This window comes from Monodon monoceros, unplaced genomic scaffold (assembly GCF_005190385.1).
Source record: "Monodon monoceros isolate NGI ecotype Baffin Bay Population unplaced genomic scaffold, NGI_Narwhal_1 Super_Scaffold_12, whole genome shotgun sequence".
NCBI lineage: Eukaryota > Metazoa > Chordata > Mammalia > Artiodactyla > Monodontidae > Monodon > Monodon monoceros.
Window position 1 is genome coordinate 78,807,015 of NW_021703768.1, and position 20,371 is coordinate 78,827,385.

Below are 20,371 nucleotides of genomic sequence, written 5' to 3' on the forward strand. Positions count from 1 at the left end.
CGTACAACTTATGGCATGAAAGAGAAATTAGTCAAATCTTTTAGGATCTGTTAGTGCTTGAAGGAACCTTCCATATGACCTAGTCTAACTACTTTTTACAGACAAAGTAATGGCACCAGAGGTTATGCCTTAGCTAAGACCCCATAATGTAACATTATATGCTAAGTTTGTTTATGTGTTTATATTAGAAACAGTTTGTGTCACCTTTGAGGCAAATGTACAATTGCCTGCAGGATACTGTCTCCTTGGACACAAGCATATTAGAATTTACTATTGAAAGGAAGCTTTTCATTATTAGAATGTGAAGCTAAATTAAGCTGTCCTAGTATTCTAACTTTTCAACTTGATGTTGTGAACAATCCAAACATTACCATCTCAAAGGAATAGCCCTTTTTTGTATGTTTCAATGAAGTGGTTGCATGGCAGCAGTCTCTCTCAGGGGGAAGATACAACGTTAGGGAGAGGGGGTCAGACCAACTTCTCTCACCACCAAAGGAGATACCAGGGAGAATGGAGGGATGGTTAACCACAGCGAGAGGCCAAGTACTGAAATGGTTGCTGACCTGGATGGAGGGAACATAAGTATTAGCTTTGCCAACTACAGGTAGAAGGTGAAAATGAACCATTTTCTTTAAGTAGTGTGAGGTCAGCCTGGGGTGGGTCTTCGCCTCAGGGTGGGTTTGGGCGCCATAGGCTCCTAGACGGAGGGTGCAGGCTGCTCCCCTTTCCTAAATTTCGACAGACCTCCTCGCGTTGCCAGAAGGACAGAATCTTCAAGAAGTTTATAGTCATGGGAAAAAGAGACTATTAAAAGAAAGTCTGAAAATCCTGTTTCACACATTTGGTCTTTGTTTAGGGGGATATAACCTGGATGTCAGTTGTCCCCTTTCTTCCCTGTCTGCCTTGCGCAAACCTGGACTCAGAGCTCAGCACGTCTTCAAGATGACTTCCCACAGAACTCACTGCAGCCAAAGCATTCCTGAGCAATGCAGCTTTTCCAAGATTCCATAGGGGAGAGTCTGAGGGGGAAGTTAGTCTCACATGCCACAACAGACAGCTACACCCTCACTTGCTATCTCCCTTCAGAGCCCCTCCCTTACCTTGTCATTTCTGGGGGGAGCTTTTCACTTATCGTACTCATACAAAGCACATATGCACACATGCGTGCATATGCACACAGGCCTTGATGGCTGCTCACTCTTGCTCCTAGATGTCCCCTTGAACTTGAAATGTCTCTCCTCTCTGGCATTGTGCCTCAGCATCTACACCCAATGCACACGGCCAAGCACATCAAGCACTCAAGGAGACTGATGCTCTGTCATCAGGAGCTGGCACCATGACTTAAAGGGCTGGTCTGCGGCCTTGTGCTATTTTGACATACTCCTGCTGGTCTCACCCTTTCCTCCCAGCAGCTGATCAACAATTCAAAACGAACACGTTGTTCTCCTAAAAGGAAACTTTAGCTACTTCTTTGGACAGGAAGCTGATTTCTTCCTATTTTTTTCTAGGCTAATATGAAAATTGGCTTATAATATTTGAGTACATCCTGACTTTGCATGAGAGAAAGCAGCCACAAATCGTGCCAGTAGAAAGAGGAAGACAGGGCATACTTTTAAAATGTTTCTCATCGATCATTTCAATAAATATTTGCAATCATCTATTGTGCACCAGCCTGCCGTGTTAGGTGGGTACATGAGGCTTGACTGTGTAGTGTGAGCAGCTGGCTGCAGCTGGGAGGATGCCACCCGGCTCTTATAAGCACTGCCTGTGGGGTGGCTGGTAAATAGTTGAGGGCATTTGGGTTCATGAGGAACAGAAGTGAAGAGTGTCGCAGTGGGAGGTTTTCAGCTATGAGGCTGGATGTGACTGCAGTACTAGTGTAACAGCAGCTGGGCTGAGGGGCGCGGGGCTGGGGGACACTCATTCCCCAGCCAGAATTCTTCCGCTGCTCATCTGGGTGTGCAGTGCAACGTGAGAAGTAGAGGCCTCTCTCCAGATGCTGCTTAAGTGCCCACATTTAATGCTTTGTGTCACATGATGGGAACCAAAGACTCCTTTGATCTGTGCTGAGTAACCACACAGGTATTCATTGCTAGGGGTGTTCCAAGTGAATGACAAGAGGTGGGAAATTAATTGCCTGTTTCAGTTTCACGCCAGGTTTCCCCTAAATTCTAATTAGCAATAAATGAGCTTGGCTCACCTCAGCATGAGTTGTAAGGGTGCTTTCTTGTTGGAGTTTCTCAGTGTAGCTAAGCAAGAATAAGGAGAGTGTTTGAAGATAGACTTACAAAGCAAGGAGTCTTGACTTACATGTAAGTTCAATAGAACAGAGAGGGTCTGTAGCTCCCTATAGTTGAGAACCCACAGTTGAAGTCCCACAGTATGATTGATTAAATCTGCTACAGGCTTGGCTTCTAGATGATAGGCACTCGCCTCGGTTATTCTAATTACTACCCTCTAGCCTCAATAATTCAGAGTAGGAGTTCTGATCTTTGACCTCTCGAAGGCTCTCACCTTAAGTTAGAAGCAGTCTGCAGTAGTCTTTTAGAATGTGCTTGGAATGCAGCTCCAGCTGGTCAGTGGGAGAACTCTGGTGGCTTCTGTCCTTGTCCAGTGCTCACCAGGCATGACCAGGAACAGCTGGGTAGACATGTTTGTCCCGAGTTGGCTTAGAGTCCATACAACTCTCATGGAATGAAACCCAGATTTACACAGAGAATAGGGAAAATTTGGATGAAATTGAAGGAATCCTGGGAAAACACCAAAGAAAACTAGTTTCAGGTAGAGTGGCCCCAAATCGAAGTATTTACCTCTGTATTTTGAAATGGATGGTTATCTAGCTCTAAAGGATATCCCATACCATCCTGTAAAGTGGCCAGGCAGAGCTGTGGTCCAATTTAGGCAGCCCAGAAATCTGACGACCAAGAAAGAAGTTGAGCTGTCCTGGGCAGGACTGACTCCAGAAGGAGTTCTGGAAGGTGGTGCTTTCCCAGGGCAACCAGAATCTCCCAAGGGCGAGGCAGGGCATTAGCATGGTTGGAGGCCACCTCATCCCAGAGGTGGAAAAGTGCTGCCAGGTTTCTGCAGGCAAGGAATCTTTCCTGGTATCTGTGAGACAAGGGCCCTCATGGGGGAGGCAAGAAGAGTGCTGGCCCTCAAGTGTTCCTTTGTGTCACTGATTGGGAAATGGTTGCAGATCGCTGTCCCGCGTAAGCCCATGAGCCTGTAGTACTGACTGTTGGTTTGCCATGGAATGCGGTTCCAAGTGACATCACCTGAGTGTACATAAGAGAACTGCCTCTCAGCCTCCTCGGCCTATAGCTGTTCCATGGAAATGTCCTTTCATTCCCTACCAGGCCAGTTCTGTAAACAGGCAGAAAAACACAGGAGGTGCATTCAGACAACACTAGTAAGTGGGATGGGTATTTGGAGATACTGGGCACTAGACTTCTGTGAGAATGCAGTCTGACAAACTTTCCCTTTATGGTTTTTGCAGCTTCAGTCTCCACAGGTGTTTGTTCAAGGTGCTGTTTTTGAGACAGGTGCTTCATGATTTAGAATACTGAGCTCACTGATGCTCCATACATACTAACAGTCCACTTGCACAGACCCTCTTTTCTTAAGAGAGAAGAAGCATCCCTGGGGGCAGCGGAGCATCTCCTTTGCTTCATGCAGGCCAGCCATTGACTGGTGATTGGATGGAGAGAAACAGGTGGATCACGGCTTCTAAGTGGATCAGGTGTATGGGGCTGCTTAGTTCCTTTAATTCTTGTGTATCACTCTTATCACCTTACCTACTGTTGATATAATTTCTGGCCCTAGCAAAATAGTAGAGGCAGAAGCTATCACAAGAAAAGAAAACTACAATCCAATATCCTTTATAAATAGAGATGCAAAAATCTTGAACTAAATATTAGCAAACTGAATCTAACAACATACATGAAGGATTATAATCATGATCGAGTGGGATTTATTCCAGGATTCCAAGGTTGGTTTAACATTCTGCAATTAATTTAACCTATATTAATAACATATCACAGAAAAAAATAGAAACATGATTATCTTATCAGGTGGTGGAAAAAACACTTGACAAAAACCAACACACTTTCATGAGAACAACACAGAACAAACTGAGAATATAGGAGAACTTCCTTAACCTGCTAAAGGGTTTCTATGAAACTGATAAATATCACACTTAAAAGATTTTCTCCTAAGATCAGGAAAACAAATATGTCTACTCTCACTACTGCTATGCAGTGTTGTACTTGAAGGTATCCCAGGGCTATTTGACAACATTAAAAAAGTCAATGATTAATACAAAATAATGAAAAGCATCCAGATTAGAAGTCAAACTATCTCTATTTGTAGATGACATACAAAATATCAAAAAAAATTAGAGCTAGTAAGTGAATTTAAAAGGTTGAAGATTTACAGAAGTCAGTTGTTTCTAAACACAATGAACAATCCAAAGATGAAATTACATCAATTCCATATACAATAGCATCAAAAAATTAAATAAATTTAACTTAAAAAAGTTCAAGATTTTTACACTGAAAACTATAAAACATTACTGAAAGAATTAAGATTGGAACAATATTGTTAAGATGTCAGTACTCCCCAAATTGATCTAGAGATTGAAAAGAAGTTCTATCGGAATCCCAGATGGCTTCTTTATTGAAATTGATAAGCTGATCCTAAAATTCCATAGACGCTCAAGGAACCCAGAATGGTCAAAAACAATCTTGAAAGGAGAACAAATTTGGAGAGCAAACATGTACAATTTCAAAGCCTACTACAAAGATACAGTAGTCAAGACAACGTGGTACAGGCAAAAGGACAGACATATAGATCAAGAATAAAATTGAGTCTAGAAATAAACCCATACATTTACGGTCAGTTGATTTGACAAGGATGCCAAGACAATTCAACGGGTTAAAGATAGTCTCTATTCAGCACATAGTACTGGATCAACTGGATACCATATATAAAAGAATGAATTTTGACCACTGACTCACACCATATATAAAAATTATCAAAATATATTTAAGGCCTAATGTTTTGAAATGGAACAACATCAATTAGTTTAATTGAGCATAGTTTTGACAGTGTCAAGGTTTGTGTAATGTCCTCGTAGTAACCCTTTGAAGACATTGTTCTATAAAATGGTGGGGCAGAAAATTTCTGGTCCAGCTTTTGGTTCCACATCTGGTGTAGGGTAGCATCCCCTGTCATCTCAGTTGAGGCTGTACCTCTTGCACCCCTGAGCTTACACTCAGAGCTGATTTCAGCCGAAAGGCACATGGGCCCCCTTACCTGTCATTTACTACCAGTGTCCTTTCTAATTGGTCTAGGCATGGGCATGGCAGTTGTTACATGTTTTAAATAATCTGGAGCACCTCTGTTGGAAATTTCTGAACTGAGACTGTATCTGGAGGCCACAGAGCAAAGCTCGGAAGGGGAAAGCTGGTTTCCAATGTCAGCTTGTCTAGTAATTGGCTGTGTGATCTTGAGAAAGGTAGTTATGGCCTCAGAGCCATGTGTATGAAGCACTTATCCCAGTAACCAGCATGCAGGATGCATTTAGTAAGTGGTGTAGCTGGTTTTACTTATTTTTCGAATATCCTCAGAGATAACAAAAAGTAAATCACTTGCAAGCAGGTAATACTTGCTGGGTAATGTAATTTTGGGTCCATGACAATAAGTCATTGTAAAGTAATAAGACTCAGACTTGTAAACCGGCTCTGGAGTCACTTCTAAAATCAGTGACAGGACTTCCCTGGTGGCGCAGTGGTTAAGAATCCACCTGCCAATGCAGGGGACATGGGTTCAAGCCCTAGTCTGGGAAGATCCCACATGCCACAGAGCAGCTAAGCTTGTGCACCACAAGTACTGAGCCTGCGATCTATAGCCCACGAGCCACAACTACTGAAGCCCGTGTGCTGTAGGGCCCGCATGCCGCAACTGCTGAGCCCATGTGCTGCAACTACTGAAGCCCATGCACCTAGAGCCCATGCTCTGCAACAAGAGCAGCCACTGCAATGAGAAGCCCACGGACCACAACGAAGAGTAGCCCCCGCTCACCACAATTACAGAAAGCCCGTGCACAGCGATGAAGACCCAATGCAGCCAAAAATAAATAAATAAATAAATAAATGCAGAAGAAAAAAAGTATATATATATATTTAAGGTCCAAATGTAAGGGCTACAACTATTAAACTCTTAGAATAAACATAGGTGTAGGGCTTCCCTGGTGGCGCAGTGGTTGAGAGTCCAACTGCCGATGCAGGGGACACAGGTTCGTGCCCCGCTCCAGGAAGATCCCACATGCCACGGAGCGGCTGGGCCCATGAGCCATGGCCGCGGAGCCTGCGCGTCCGGAGCCTGTGCTCCGCAACGGGAGAGGCCACAACAGTGAGAGGCCCGTGTACCGCAAAAATAAAAATTAAAAAATAAAAACCCAATAAACATAGGTGTAAATATTCATGACCTCATGTTACTTAACCAGGTTCATTTTGCCCAAAGTGCATGAGAACCAAGGTTTGCAGCAAAGAGGGTTTATTCACAAGGCGGCCAAGCCAGGAAACTGGAGAACTAGTCTCAGAGCCACCTCCCTGAAGGCAAGGGGCTGGGGTATTTATGGGATAAAGAATAAAACATTGTAAATCAACTATACCTCAATTAAAAAGTTTTGTAAAAAAGAATAAAGCAGCAGGGCTGTCTGAAGCACAGGGAGTGTGAGGAAAGGTGATTGGAAAAATGTGTGGTAATGGTTGTTCCGAGCAGGCCTACCTAAGCTACAGGACTCTGCAGGTTCAAAAATGGAGGCACCTACCTGAAACCATAAAACTCCTAGAAAAGGACATAGGCGGAACACTCTGACATAAATCACAGCAATATTTTTTTGGATCTGTCTCCTAAGGCAAAGAAATTAAAGCAAAAATACACAAAAGAAACCCAATTAAATTTAAAAGCTTTTGCACAGCAAAAGAAACCATCAACAAAATTAAAGTCCAACCTACTGAATGGTAGACAATATTTGCAAATGATATAACTGATAAGAGGTTAATATCTAAAATATCCCAACAGCTCATACAACTCAGTATCAAAAAAGAAACCTGATTAAAAAATGGGCAGGAGACCTGAATAGACATTTTTCCAAAAAAGACATACAGATGGCCAACAGGCACAAGAAATATTCATCATTAATCAGAGAAATGCAAATCAAAACCACAATGACATATCACCTCACACCTGTCAGAATAGCTAACATCAGAAAGTCTACAAATAACAAATGTGGAGAGAAGTAAACCCTTGTATACCGTTGGCAGGATTATAATCGGTGCAGCCACTGTGGAAAACAGTATGGAGGTTCCTCAAAAAACTAAAAACAGAACTACCGTATGACCCAGCAATTCCACTCCTGGGTATATGTCCCAAAAGCCAAAACACTACTTCGAGAAGATGCATGCAACTCCAATGTTCAAATCAGCAATAGCCAAGATATGGAAGCAACTTAAGATGAATGGATAAAGATGTGATGTATATACATACAATGGAATATTACTCAGCCATAAAAAGGAATGGAAATTCTGCCATTTCCAACAAGATGAGCCTACAGAGTATTATGCCTAGTGAAATAAGTCAGAGAAAGACAAATACTCTATGTTATCACTTATATGTGGAATCTGAAAAACAAAGCCCAAGCGAACTCCCTCCTGGTAGAGGGAGATAGGATTCCTATCTCTCAACCGTCAAAGAAGGGGCAAGGGGCGGTGGGAGGAGTCAGGCGGTGGCAATGAAAGCGCATCAGTGCTATTATCTCCTTTCATTAAAATCAAGGAGAACAAGTTTCTTCACCTTCCCATTCTGTTGGGCCATAACTTTCCATCTTCTTTGCACAGGTTTCTTCTGATAAAAGACTGTACGTAAGGTATTTCCTCCCATTTTTCTTCCCGTTTACAAAATAAATCTAGGTGCAAAGTTGTACTGTAATCGAAAGACCCATTTTCAGTCCATTTTTCTCTGAGTCTAAAGGATGTTTTGGCTATGCAGCGTTACAAAAAAATACCACCTTTTTATTTTCCATGGATTCAAACTTAAAGTCGCCCAATTTTGGATAATGTATTGCCTAGAAGGCTGCAAGGGGAAATTGAATTAGCATTTCTTATTTTGAAAAGGCTTTATTTCTAGATGGCTGCAGCAATAAAATCTTTCTAAGGGTCACCAAGAAGCTCAATCCCCAACAGTCAATTCTTAACACTTCAGACAATGAGACATAGGCAAAGAAAGAAAGACAGAAAATCAGAGCCCCGGGCCTTTAACCTGGATATGGATGCAGGGCCTCAGCAGCTGTAAACTTTTATACTGTCTGTCAAAATCCAGCAAGGGGGGCCTCCAACCCACCATCTGGACAGGACTGCCAGACAATTCAGGCATTTCCAACAAGATGAGCCTACAGAGTATTACGCTTAGTGAAATAAGTCAGAGAAAGACAAATACTCTATGTTATCAGGTGTGTTCAGGTGTGTTTCTTTAACAAGGTTACTCACCCAAAAGACGTCTTCCAAACCCAAAACCCGAAAACCGTTTCTTTGCTGCAAAACAAAACTTAACTCTGAAGGTAGGTGGCACCTCGCTGGGGAAATCAGGGGGACGGTTCGTGGAACAAAAGGACCAAGTAGCTGCTTGGATGCGTCCCAGAACTCTCAATACCCGCAAGGGGCCAAAAAACCACAGGCGAAATGTCTGTCTGGACTTACCTTCTGACCGGCTCACCAAATCTGTTACTGAACCAGATTCTACCTTGTTCTATCCAACACACAGCAAGGCAAAACTCTGAGACGACAAAGTTTGCAGCAAAGGGAGGATTTATTCGCAAGGCGCCGAGTAAGAAAACTGAAGAACAAACCTCAAAATCACCCTCCCTAAAAGCACGAAGCTGGGGTATTTATGGGATAAAGGCAGTCTGAGGCGTGGTCTGAGGCACGGGGGCATGCACAGCGTGTAGAAGGGTGATTGGAAAAAGATGCGGTAACCGTAGTTCTGCGCAGGCGTAATTAGGCTACAGGCCTCTGCACGGTTCAAACGTGGAGGTATTTAACAGGATCTGAGGCTCATCTAAAGGTCACTGAGCACAGATGGTCCTGTTCATTCTTTTTTTTTTTTTTTTTGCGGTACGCGGGCCTCTCACTGTTGTGGCCTCTGCGGAGCACAGGCTCCGGACGCGCAGGCTCAGCGGCCATGGCTCACGGGCCCAGCCGCTCTGTGGCTTGTGGGATCTTCTCAGACCGGGGCACAAATCCGTGTCCCCTGCATCGGCAGGCGGACTCTCAACCACTGTGCCACCAGGGAAGCCCGGTCCTGTTCATTCTTAACCAGCTCACCTCCAACTAGACACGTCTGATTCCAAGTCCCTGGAAAATAACTGGGGCAAACATCTTATTGTTTAGGCTACATGCTGCTCGGAGGACATGCAAGCCTTTTGTAGCGAACCTTGATTACTGAAGGCAGGTGAAATGGATTTGACTGGTTACCCATGGTTTCACTTGGATTAGGCAATGGTTTTTTACCATTTGACACAAGTACAAGCAACATAAGAAAAACAGATAAATTTGAGTTCATCAGAATTAAAAACTTTTTTTGCATCAAAGGGCACTATCAAGAAATGAAGGGACACACTGCAGAATGGCACAAAAAATTTTCAAGTTATACATCTGATAAGAGTTTGATATCCAGAATATATAAAGAATGCATACAATTCAACAATAAAAAGACAAATAATCCAGTTTAAAAACGAGCAAAGCATCCAAAGAGACATATACAAATAGTCAATAAGTACATGAAAATATATTCAACATTAGTCATTAGGAAATGCAAATCAAAACTCAATTAGATACCACTTCAGAGTTGTAATTTAAAAAATGGAAAATAATGAGTGTTAAATAATGAGGATGTGGAGAAATTGGAACCTTCATACATTGGCTGATGGGAATGTAAAATATGAACAGTTTAGCTGTTCCTCAAAGAGTTAAACATAGAGCTATCATAGGACTCAGCAATTTCACCCTCAGCTATCCAAGAATTCAAAACATGTTTATACAAAAACTTGTAGATGAATGCAAGGTCAAGAACAGTGATAGCCAAGATCTTAATGGCTAGGAAAAGGAAAATTCAGCAGAGAGTTTAGACATGTGCTTTGGATGAAGAAAACTTCCAGTGCTGTTTCAAGAGTTCTCCAATGAATCCTGGATGTACACACCAGACCACTGGCTTTCAAATGTTTTTGACTTGTACCCAGAGAAAGACATAGAATAAATGTAGTAGATACCACCACAGATTATTCTGTAGCAGTTGAAAGGAATGAACCAGAGTATAGTGTCTTTTTAATTTGTTTAATTTTATATAAATTATAAAAAACAAGCACCCAAAGTAAGGTAGATTTTGGAAGAACATACATATAATAAAAAAGATAATACATTAAACACGTTATAATGTTTGCCTATGGAGGAGAAGGAGGGGAATGGAAATGGAGGATGCAGAAAAAAGGAAAATAAAATCTTTTGTTTTAGAGAAAATATGGAATAAACTAGTTAGTGTAATTGAGATTTTTTTAAATGCATTTTACCTTGCAACCCAGTACATGTATGTATATGTTTAGCTGCAAAAATATTTCGCAAATCATTATTTACCTTCACTATGTTCAATATTCTCTAGTTTTATTCCATTTGATATTTTAAAGTGCTAGTCACGACCCACTAAATTGCTTTCACATCTTCCTAATGTGACAGGACCTATAGTTGGAGCACTGTACCACCCCTCAGTGAAAAGTGCACGTGCTCAGTAGCAGATCATCCAGCAGCTCTAAATTTGTTTGACAAAGACTCCAAAACCAATTAAGCACCTAAGTTTTTGTAAGGAGTGAAAACAGGTTGCTTTTCTTCCATCTTATACAGATACATTTCGGATTCATTTCTACTTCTGACTAAAGTTTAGAACTACAATGTGGTGGGTAAAAAATGGTCCCCCAAAGATGTCCACATGTTAATCTCTGGAGGATTTGAATTTGTTACGTTACATGGCAAAGGGGAATTAAGTTTTCAGATAGCATTAAGGTTGTTAATAGCTGACCTTAAAATGGGGAGATTATCCTGGAGTATCTAGTTGAGCCCAATGGAGTCACAAGGGTCCTTAAGGGTGGAGGAGGGAGAGAGAAGAGGAGATCAGAATGCTTGGTTGTGAACAGGATCCCACTGGCTTTTGCTGGCTTTGAAGATGGAGGAAGGGGGCCACCAGCCAAGGAATGTGGGTAACCTCTAGAAGCTGGAAAAAGCAGGAAGTGGATCTTAACCCGAGCCTCCAGAAAGGAATGCAACCTGGCCAACACTTTGATTTTAGCCTGGTGTGACCCATGTCAGGCTTCTGACCTATGGAACTATAAGACAATAATTTTATATGTTTAAGCCATTCAAGTTTGTGGTAATTTGCTACAGTAGCAGATGCAAAATAATCTGTGAGTACACTTAGAAAAAGTTAATCTAACCACTTGCTAAGAACCTGGTAACTACAAATCCCATAATGCTTACCTCTGAGGAAGGAGCTCTAAGCTTCAGACAAGTGAGTACAAATGCAAGTAGAGCTCTTAGCAACAAGGAAATAAACAGTTTCAGAAGCAGCCAGCTAGAGAGTAGAATCGCCAACATCTTCCAGACTGCGTCTCTTGGTACAAACTTCTGCCTTTTTTTTAAACTACTTTACTTAAAAAAAACAAAAACAGAGAGTTAATTTGAAAGATATGTAGAAATCATCACTCATGATAATTTTCCCAATATGGGAATTCATTGGGTGGTAAAAATTGAAGAAACAATTCCTCTCAGAGAGTCCCTGAGTAAAGATAATACCTAAATCAGCAGTTAACATCTCTTAGGTCACTGATTCATTTGAAACTCTTTTTAGAAAAATGTACATACATACCTACACACCCACAATTTTGCATTTGTTTGTATTGGTTTTACAGCCTCCTTCATGTTTATAAACTCAAGTTACGAGCAGCTGATTTAAGTGGATATTTTCATGATATCATATTTGATTTCAATGAGGAAAAAATTTCTTGGAAAACATGTGATAGAGCAAAAATTAGCACACTAGAAATAATATTATCTTTATTCTAGTTAACTGTGAGGGACTGGATTTTCTTCAAAGGGCTTATCTTTTTCTCTTTTTTTTGTCATCAACAGAATCTAAACCCAATATTTCGTTGGGAAAGGATGTGGGCTCTTAAATTCTACAGCTGTGAGTACTGCGGAAGTGATTTTGTCAACTGCATGGCTCTGAAGTATCACTTTCAACAGAAGCATCTTGGAAAAGTTCACTGTGAAAAATGCGGCCAAGAAGTCCTGAGGGAGAAGCTCCAAGATCACAATAAGGTACAGCGAGTGAAAGTGGGGGGAAAGCGGGGCACCTCCCCCTTTTCCTAAAATACACATGCTTTTTGTTTGTTGGTTTTGTTTTTTAATTGTCTTATGGAGATATATTAACAGAACACTAAAAGTTAAAATTCATGGCCATAGGCCACAGGTGGGATGCAGTGGTTAAAGATGTGTGTCTCAGTCTTCTTGGCTCCAAAGGGCCCATCTTGCTGGGCTGCTGTGAAGGACACTTAGCAGAATTCCCTGGACACAAGCGTTCTACCCAGGGCAGCCACTATTGTTGTAATTATTATTCCAAAGTGCTTATGTAAGGATAGAATTCTCACAACCCTAGAATTTTTTACTTTCAATGTGACCTTAGAGGTAGACTAATATACTTCCCTCCTTCCTCCTCCCCCATTTTACAAATGAGGGATCAAAGACTCAATTAGGTTTAATGATTTGCCCAAGGCCTGCAAAAGTAAATGTCAGAAAAAGAACTGGGATTCTTCTGATTTTATAAAACAAAACCTAGTTCTTTTTAAAAAATACTTTTTTCAGCACTGTGGTTCTCATGGTTCATTGCTTTATTAATCTACAGCAGTTTTCCATCTGTGTCAGAAAAATCAATGGACTTTGCCATGTTTTGAGAACCATAGAATGAGAATTCTCTGTGCTCATGAATGGGAGCATTTAGTGAGAAGCCAAATGAAAACCAGCAGATCTCTCAAATAGGTCTTATAATTCCTGTGTTAAGTATTTACTTTTTCTCAGTCTATACATGACAGGTCAACCATGGAGACACACAAGCTACACTGGGAAAATCTAGAAGAAAGGAATATAAAGCATATGGCTACAAAAATATCAAAGACATGTAGGATGTGTTCTAGGCACTTTGGAACAGTCCTTAGTCGGGAGAACCATGAAATACAAGAGCATCACTTCACAGCCAGTAAAAGAGGTAATGGCGATGCCCAGTGCTTTCCCCCTGTGGATGTTCATGCAACATGGAAACCATATTGCGGATTCCCTCCATCAGGGCATTGCAGATTGTTTCCAAGAATAGCAAATAGAGAAGGGAGAGGATGGAACTAGGTTGTGGCTTGACACTACATACTCTTGGGGTGGCAGGGGCGGAGGATGATTCTGCAGAGGCACATTCGAGGAGGAAGCTGGGAAACCGAGGCATTGTGCAAAGAGACAACACAGAAGCACAATTCTAGGGGTTTCCAGTGAGAAATGGGACAGAGTGTCAGGATCCAAGCGGGAGTCAGATTATGGTCTGACCATCGAAAATAACCACAAAACTAAGATATTAAACCTTTTGCTCTCATGTTCATGGTTCTGTCCTCTAAACGAACTGGTGGTTGCTGCTCTATGAAAGTCTTTTAATACATTTAAGTTTTTTTCCAGGAAACAATAATTGACTCTGAATACAAAATAGTCACTGAAAAGTGATCAATTTTTGATGAAATGTCCCTGAAAAGAATGGTAACTATGTTTCAAACAAAAGAATCAAACTGTCAGAAAAAAACACTAACCCTTAATCTGTTGATTTGACATAATTGATGAAATTTAAACAAGGGGCTGTGTATCCCCTGAGTGTTGATATAAAGTTTCTTGTTACTGTTTAGTAATATGTTCTGATTTATATTATGATTTCTTCTGTGATCCATGACTTATTTGAAGTATGTGTTTTTTAAAATTTCTAAAAGTATCAGATATTTTTAGTTATTTTGTTACTAATTTCTCATTTAATTGCATGATGGTCAGAGAATGTAATCTGTGTGATATCAGTTCTCTGACGTGTTGAGTTTTATCTTGAGCTGAGTATGTATTCAATTTCTGTGAATGTTCCATATGTGCTTGGGAAGGAAGGATCAGCTGAAAGTTCATTCCCAGAAAGAATTAGTGAATTCTTCTTCAAGGCATTTGCCAGAGACCACTCTAAAATTAATTCTCAGTGATAATATGAGTTTGTTATGCAAACCTGAATGAGGGCCACTTTATTACTGCAAATTCTCAGGGATTTTGTGTGTATGTGTGTGATCTATCCAGTGCAAACATTTTGGAAGTTTCTGGGCTGTTGAAAGGGATCAGGATATACCACCCCAAAATGTGCCAATTTGGCATATTGATTATTTTGAGCTGAAGGCAATTTAGAAACAAGAGATGCAAGAAGAGCTCTCTGCTCTCCCCCTTTCTGCCTAAAAGCACAGCATAAATTCCACCCACCCCCTGTACCAGGATGAGAGCGGCCCTTATCACTGGTGACATAGAGCAAGCACAGGACTGTGTATAGACAAACCTTACTAAAAAACCTTTCACACTCTGTTAGTTCCCCCTATGTGTTTCCTAGTCACTTTCCCACAATTTATTGGCCTAGAAGCCCCAAATTCCCTTTCCTTTGTCTAGTCTCTCCTCCACAATGTATAGTCCTTTGTTACAATGGTATATAAGTACCTGAGTCTGAATCTTTGTAGTTTTCATTTCTTTTTTGTAAGTGACTCTGTGCATGTTTTTTAAAAAAAAAAATCAATAAAATTTGTATGCCTTTTCCCCTGTTAATCTGTCTATTGTCAGTTTAGTTCACATGCCCCATTTACAGAACCTAACAGTTCATTATTTTGTTCCTTCCTGTAAAGCATGTGGTTAGTCTTGTCAGCTCTTCTGGTTTAAAACACACACACACACACACACACACACACACACACACACACACCCCAAATACACATGCACACACACCTCTAATGTCCTCATTTTAAAAAATGTACTATCTAGAACCAAGATGGCAGAGTAGAAGGACATGCTCTCCTTCCCTCTTGTGAGAACACCAGAATCACAACTAACTGCTGAACAATCATCGACAGGAAGACACTAGAACTCACCAAAAAAGATACCCCACATCCAAAGACAAAGGAGAAGCCACAGTGAGATGGTAGGAGGGGCGCAATCACAATAAAATCAAATCCCATAACTGCTGGGTGGGTGACTCACAAACTGGAGAACACTTATACTACAGAAGTCCACCCACTGAAGTGAAGGTTCTGAGAGCCTCACGTCAGGCTTCGCAACCTGGGGGTCTGGCAACAGGTGGAGGAATTCCTCGAGAATCAGACTTTGAAGGTTAGTGGGATTTGATTGCAGGACTCTGACAGGACTGGGGCAAACAGAGACTCCATTCTTGGAGGGCACACACAAAGTAGTGTGTGCACTGGGACCCAGGGGAAGGAGCAGTGACCCCAGGGGAGACTGAACCAGACCTACCTGCTACTGTTGGAGGGTCTCCTGCAGAGGCGGGCTGTGGGGGGGGGGGGCTGTGTCTCACTGTGAGGACAAGGACACTGGCAGCAGAAGTTCTGGGAAGTACTCCTTGGCGTGAGCCCTCCCAGAGTCCGCCATTAGCCCCACCAAAGAGCCCAGGGTAGGCTCCAGTGTTGGGTTGCCTCAGGCCAAACAACCAACAGGGAGGGAACCCAGCCCCACCCATCAGTAGTCAAGTGGATTAAGGTTTTACTGAGCTCTGCCCACGAGAGCAACAGCCAGCTCTACCCACCACCAGTCTCTCCCATCAGGAAACTTGCACAAGCCTCTTAGATAGCCTCATCCACCAGAGGGCAGACAACAGAAGCAAGAAGAACTACAATCCTGCAGCCTGTGGAACAAAAAACACATTCACAGAAAGATAGACAAGATGAAAAGGCAGAGGGCTATGTACCAGATGAAGGAACAAGATAAAATCCCAGAAAAACAACTAAATGAAGTGCAGATAGGCAACCCTCCAGAAAAAGAATTCAGAATAATGATAGTGAAGATGATCCAGGACCTTGGAAAAAGAATGGAGGCAAAGATCGAGAAGATGCAAGAAATATTTAACAAAGACCTAGAAGAATTAAAGAACAAACAAACAGAGATGAACAATACAATAACTGAAGTGAAAACTGCACTAGAAGCAATCAGTAGCAGAATAACTGAGGCAGAAGAATGGATAAGTGACCTCGAAGACAGAATGGTGGAATTCACTGCTGCTGAACAGAATAAAGAAAAAAGAATGAAAACAAATGAAGACAGCCTAAGAGACCTCTGGGACAACATTAAACACAATAACGTTCACATTATAGCGGTCCCAGAAGGAGAAGAGAGAGAGAAAGGACCCAAGAAAATATTTGAAGAGATTACAGTGGAAAACTTCCCTAACATGGGAAACGAAACAGGCACCCAAGTCCAGGAAGTGCAGAGAGTCCCATACAGGATAAACCCAAGGAGAAACATGCTGAGACACATAATAATCAAATTGGCAAAAATTAAAGACAAAGAAAAATTATTGAAAGCAGCAAGGGAAAAATGACAAATAACATACAAGGGAACTCCCATAAGGTTAACAGCTGATTTCTCAGCAGAAACTCTACAAGCCAGAAAGGAGTGGAATGATATACTTAAAGTGATGAAAGGGAACAACCAAGATTACTCTATCCGGGAAGAATCTCATTCAGATTCAATGGAGAAATCAAAAGCTTTACAGACAAGCAAAAGCCAAGAGAATTCAGCACCACCAAACCAGCTCTACAACAAATGCTAAAGGAACTTCTCTAAGCAGGAAACACAAGAGAAGAAAAGGACCTACAAAAACAAACCCAAAACAATTAAGAAAATGATAGGAGTATACATATTGATAATTACCTTAAACATGAATGCATTAAATGCTCCAACCAAAAGACACAGGCTTGCTGAATGGATACAAAAACAAGACCCATATATACGCTGTTTACAAGAGACCCACTTCAGACCTAGGGACACATACAGACTGAAAGTGAGGGGATGGAAAAAGATATTCCATGCAAATGGAAATCAAAAGAAACCTGGAGTAGCAATACTCATATCAAATAAAATAGACTTTAAAACAAAGAATGTTACAACAGACAAGGAAGGACACTACATAATGATCAAGGGATCAATCCAAGAAGAAGATATAACAATTATAAATATATATGCACTCAACATAGGAGCACCTCAATACATAAGGCAACCGCTAACAGCTCTAAAAGAGGAAATCGACAGTAACACAATAATAGTGGGGGACTTTAACACCTCACGTACACCAATGGACAGATCATCCAAAATGAAAATAAATAAGGAAACAGAAGCTTTAAATGACACAATAGACCAGATAGATTTAATTGATATTTATAGGACATTCCATCCAATAACAGCAGATTACACTTTCTTGTCAAGTGTGCACGGAACATTCTCCAGGAGAGATCACATCTTGGATCACAAATCAAGCCTCAGTAAATTTAAGAAAGTTGAAATCATATCAACCATCTTTTTTGACCACAAAGCTATGAGATTAGGAATGAATAATGGGGAAAAAAACGTACAAAACACAAACACATGGAGGCTAAACAATACTTTATTAAATAACCAAGAGATCGCTGAAGAAATCAAAGAAGAAATCAAAAAATACCTAGAGACAAATAACAATGAAAACACGATGATCAAAAACCTTTGGGATGCAGCAAAAGCAGTTCTAAGAGGGAAGTTTATACCTATACATGCCTACCTCAAGAAACAAGAAACATCTCAAATAAACAATCTAACCTTACACCTAATGGAACTAGAGAAAGAAGAACAAAGAAAAACCAAAGTTAGCAGAAGGAAAGAAATCATAAAAATCAGAGCAGAAATAAATGAAATAGAAACAAAGAAAACAATAGCAAAGATCAATAAAACTAAAAGCTGGTTCTTTGAGAAGATAAACGAGATTAATAAACCATTAGCCAGACTCATCAAGAGAAAGAGGGAGAGGACTCAAATCAATAAAATTAAAAATGAAAAAAGGAGAAGTTACAAAAGACACCGCAGAAATACAAAGCATCCTAAGAGACTACTACAAGCAACTCTATGACAATAAAATGGATAACCTGGAAGAAACGGACAAATTCTTAGAAAGGTATAACCTTCCAAGACTGAACCAGGAAGAAATAGAAAATATGAACAGACCAATCACAAGTAATGAAATTGAAAATGTGATTAAAAATCTTCCAACAAACAAAAGTCCAGGACCAGATGGCTTCACAGGTGAATTCTATCAAACATTTAGAGAAGAGCTAACACCCATCCTTCTCAAACTCTTCCAAAAAATTGCAGAGGAAGGATCACTCCCAAATTCATTCTATGAGGCCACCATCACCCTGATACCAAAACCAGACAAAGATACTACAAAAAAAGAAAATTACAAACCAATATCACTGATGAATATAGATGCAAAAATCCTCAACAAATTACTAGCAAATAGAATCCAACAACACATTAAAAGGATCATACACCATGATCAAGTGGGATTTATCCCAGGGATGCAAGGATTCTTCAATATATGCAAATCAAACAATGTGGTACACCACATTAACAAATTGAAGAAGAAAAACCATATGATCATCTCAATAGATGCAGAAAAATGTTTTGACAAAATTCAACACCCATTTATGATAAAACTCTCCAGAAAGTGGGCATAGAGGGAACCTACCTCAACATAATAAAGGTCATATATGACAAACTCACAACAAACATCATTTTCAATGGTGAAAAACTGAAAGCATTTCCTCCAAGATCAGGGACAAGACAAGGATGTTCACTCTCACCACTATTATTCAACATAGTTTTGGAAGTCCTAGCCATGGCAATCAGAGAAGAAAAAGAAATAAAAGGAATACAAATTGGAAAAGAAGAAGTCATCTGTTTGCAGATGACATGATACTATACATAGAGAATCCTAAAGATGCCACCAGAAAACTGCTAGAGCTATTCAATGAATTTGGTAAAGTTGCAGGATACAACATTAATGCACAGAAATCTCTTGCATTCCTATATACTAATGATGAAAAATCTAAAAGAGAAATTAAGGAAACACTCCCATTTACCACTGCAACAAAAAGAATAAAATACCTAGGAATAAACCCACCTAGGGAGACAAAAGACCTGTATGCAGAAAACTATAAGACACTGACAAAAGAAATAAAGATGATACCAACAGATGGAGAGATATACCATGTTCTTTGATTGGAAGAATCAATATTGTGAAAATGACTATACTATCCAAAGCAATCTACAGATTCAATGCAATCCCTATCAAATTACCAATGACATTTTTTACAGAACTAGAACAAAAAATCTTGAAATTTGTATAGCAACACAATAGACCCTGAATAGCAAAAGCAGTCTTGAGGGGAAAAAGCAGAGTTGGAGGAATTAGACTCCCTGACTTCAGTCTATACTACAAAGCTACAGTAATCAAGACAATATGGTACTAGCACAAAAACAGAAATATAGATCAATGGAATAAGATAGAAAGCCCAGAGATAAACCCATGCACCTATGGTCAACTAATCTATGACAAAGGAGGCAAGGATATACAATGGAGAAAAGACAGTCTCTTCAATAAGTGGTGATGGGAAAACTGGACAACTACATGTAAAAGAATGAAATTAAGGGCTTCCCTGGTGGCGCAGTGGTTGAGAGTCCACCTGCCGATGCAGGGGACACGGGTTCGTGCCCCGGTCCGGGAAGATCCCACGTGCCGCAAAGCGGCTGGGCCCGTGAGCCATGGCCGCTGAGCCTGCGCGTCCGGAGCCTGTGCTCCACAACGGGAGAGGCCACAACAGTGAGAGGCCCGCGTACCGCAAAAAAAAAAAAAAAAAGAATGAAATTAGAACACCATACACAAGAATAAACTCAAACTGGATTAGAGACCTAAATGTAAGACCCAACACTATAAAACCCTTAGAGGGAAACATAGGAAGAACACTCTTTGACATAAATCACAGCAAGACCTTTTTTGATCCACCTCCTAGAGTAATGGAAATGAAAACAAAAATTAAAAAATGGGACCTAATGAAAGTTCAAAGCTTTTGCACAGCAAAGGAAACCATAAACAAGATGAAAAGACAACTCTCAGAATGCGAGAAAATATT